This window comes from Ammospiza nelsoni, chromosome 4 (assembly GCF_027579445.1).
Source record: "Ammospiza nelsoni isolate bAmmNel1 chromosome 4, bAmmNel1.pri, whole genome shotgun sequence".
Lineage (NCBI taxonomy): Eukaryota > Metazoa > Chordata > Aves > Passeriformes > Passerellidae > Ammospiza > Ammospiza nelsoni.
Genome location: NC_080636.1, coordinates 43,036,652 through 43,039,883, shown reverse-complemented (window position 1 = coordinate 43,039,883; position 3,232 = coordinate 43,036,652). Strand labels below are relative to the sequence as shown.

The 3,232-nt window shown below is 37.6% G+C and overlaps 1 pseudogene; it reads right to left on the bottom strand.

The window, feature by feature from the left end:
* Positions 1 to 2,004: 2,004 nt before the first annotated feature.
* LOC132072035 (NADH-ubiquinone oxidoreductase chain 2-like) lies at positions 2,005 to 2,605 on the bottom strand (annotated as a pseudogene).
* Positions 2,606 to 3,232: the final 627 nt, after the last annotated feature.

Below are 3,232 nucleotides of genomic sequence, written 5' to 3'. Positions count from 1 at the left end.
TTCCAGGAAATATAATGTTTATGGTTCAGTGATTCTTTTTTTTTTTATTAATCTTAGAGAAAGTTTAAATTGCACTCTCAAAAACCAAAATTGCATCTGCAGGATATTTCCGTCTTACTCGTGATGTCTGCAAAATTTTTAACAGCACAGGGTAAATTTTAAGGACATAAAATTTGGAGCTAAAGAAAAGTATCAGGAGTACATAGTGATATCAGTATCATATTTAGATACAAATTCATATTTTTACTTTTTTTTTCCTCATATTTCTAAAATAATGCCAAGATCTGGACCCCAAAGTGGCTGAAATGTTATAGACTGGTTGACAGTACAACGACTGTGGAGCCCACTGAAATTACAGAAAAGACTCAAAATAAAATTAATATAATGAGTGTGAAATTGGTGTAAATCATATTAGAAAATAGTAAAATTGGGCAAAAATTGGACTCCAGACATTCTAAGTCACAGTCCAGTGTCCTATTCACGGAACCTGATGAAATTTATAACAATTTATCTTTCTTAATATCAAACAATTTTTCTGTGGCTTAAAACACACAGAAATATGCAGAAGTGAAGACCATTAAAATGCTCTGAACCCATTAGAATTAAAATATTAGGCTTCAGTCTTAGTTCTCTGGCAATTAATGCTCTGCAGCTTTAGAATTTCATCACAGTGTATTAATCAAGCCATAAAAATACAAATTATCTCTTTAATATATAAAAACGCTTTCTAAAATTATTTTAATAGAAATAAATTTCCTGTCTGTGGTGTTTTAATTGCATATCTTAAATTGCATTAATCTGTCTCATTCAGCCTTCACGCTTCTGTTTATTTCCATTTAATTCTTAAATAAAGGTCCTGCACACATAGAAATGGCAGACAAGGAATAAGAGTACTCTTCATACAGCATGAATTGTTCTACTAGGACAATGCTTTATATTTATTGTGATGCTTTATATTTATGTGATAGGACTACATATTTATCATTATAAAGGTCACAGCTTTTCTAAAGCAATCTTTATCCCTCATCCTGATAGACTGACCATTGTAAGACTGTAACTGTAGATAGCATTGGAGTTTCCAAATGATGCTAATACTGAGAAAATAAAGTGATATGTGAGCAAAGCACAGGCAGGTCTGAGAGGCAGTAGCAGGGTAAAAGGTAGCCCAGGAAAAATCCAAACAGGCTGTGGAGACAGCAGAAGATAATCAGAAAAGGTAAGAATATTGGAAGAGGTGCAAAAGGTAGAGACATGACAGCCAACATTAGCACAACATTTCCACACAGAGATGCTGGCTAGTGCAGAATTTTGAGCTACAGATGGAATTTCTACCAATGAGGGCACTAATCACAGTCAGCATGGAGAAAATATACTTATCCAGATCCTGGGGAAAACGTTCATCACCCAACTTACCCACCCAACATCCTGCCTGATCCCCACTTCAGCAATCGCAATAAAACTAGGACTAGTACCATTCAACTTCTAAATCCCAGAAGTACTCCAAGGCTCTCCTCTCACCACTGGCTTCCTCCCATCCACCATCATAAAACTCCTCCCAATCCCACTACTCTACATAACCTCACCTTTTAGGTATAGGCTCCCAATATCTTTGTGATTAGTTGGGAATAATCATCAGTTAATGACTGTCACAGGTAAGATGGCTGAGTGTGTAAGAGGCTGTAGTCCTTTCTACAGAGGTTCAATTCCTCTTCTTATCAGCTCTGTAGTGAAGTTCATGGTGAGTTGCAAGCTCATTGATGTGCATCGGTTATGTACCAGAGCCTTAGGCAGAGGCCTGTTGGTAAGGGCATATAGCTGTTAACTATAGTATCATGGGATCAAAGCCCATCTGTCTAGTAAATGGGAAGGTCCTAGCTTAATTAAAACTCCTGAGTTGCATTTAGGGGATGCAGGGTAATGGCCTGCGGACTTTAGCAGAAACTAAGAGGGTTTAACTCTCGTTTAAGGCTTTGAAGAAGTTTGGTTTAGGTAATCCTAAATTTCTTAGACAATGATAAGGATTATAGGGGAGATAGGGAGGAGGATGATGGACATGGTGGTTCAGATAGCAATTGTAATGCTGGTTGGTTTGCTAGTACGTCAATGTTTTATGTGGTTTGTGGGGGGAGTGTAATTATTGTGCAGTATGTGAGACGAAGGTTGAAAAATAGGCTTAGCAGGGAGAGGAGGGAGATAAGTGTGGCTGCTGGGGCTATGTCTTGCTTAGCTAGTTCTTGAATGACAAGTCATTTGGGCAGGAATCCTGTCAGAGGAGGGAGTCCTGTAAGGGAGAGCAGGGTTAGGAGTAGCGTTGTGTTTAAGGTTTAAGGATGGAATTTTGGTTCATAGTTATTAGGGTAGATAGCTTTAAGACTTTAATTGTGTTTAGGGTGAGGAAAATGGTTGCAGTTATTACAGCGTACAGGTAGAAGTTGAGGAGGGTGAGTTTAGGGTTGTAGATGATAATGATTGCTATTCAGCCTAGGTGGGAGATGGAAGAAAAGGCTAGAATTTTTCAGATTTGTGTTTGGTTGAGACCCATTCAACCTCCCAGGGCTGCTGGGAGGATAGCTAGGATAGTTAAGAGCATAAGGTTTAGTGAGAGTGAGGTTCAGAACGGTCAGAAAAGAGCTGCAATGACCTCTCTGTCATGGACTTACCCTTACCTGTATATTTTCATTCAAATAGCATTAATATTAAGTATCACTAAGGTATTTAAAATGGTAACAACTTAGAAACATCATCAAAATATCTGTAAAATACGAGGTATTAAAGTATTAGCCTCTTAAGTACATGGCACACATACAATGAAGGAGAGAAAGAATTAAGCTGAGCAAGCATTAATTTACTGAAATAAAAATGCACTTCAGTAAAACCTCCCCTCAGCTAAATCATAAGTGCATGTCTAAAAGATTTACCCTAAGACAGAAGATAATAACCAACAGCAAGCACTGCTAACATATCTTATAGAAGATAAAAATACCCTTGTACAAAACTTGCCAGCCCTACATTAATTTAACAGAGTTCTCACATGGTTATCACACTTCAGTCAAGGAGCAGTATTTCATAGCTGAGGTGCAACAGCTATCTAAAATCTTAAATATTTTAAGAACTCAACTGCTATATTTTAAATGCTGTGATAAGGAATGGTTTGGTTTCTCCCCTCAGTTTGACTCACTCTTTCCTCTTGGGTTACTGCAGCATCTGAACACTACTTTTCAAAAGCAGGTGC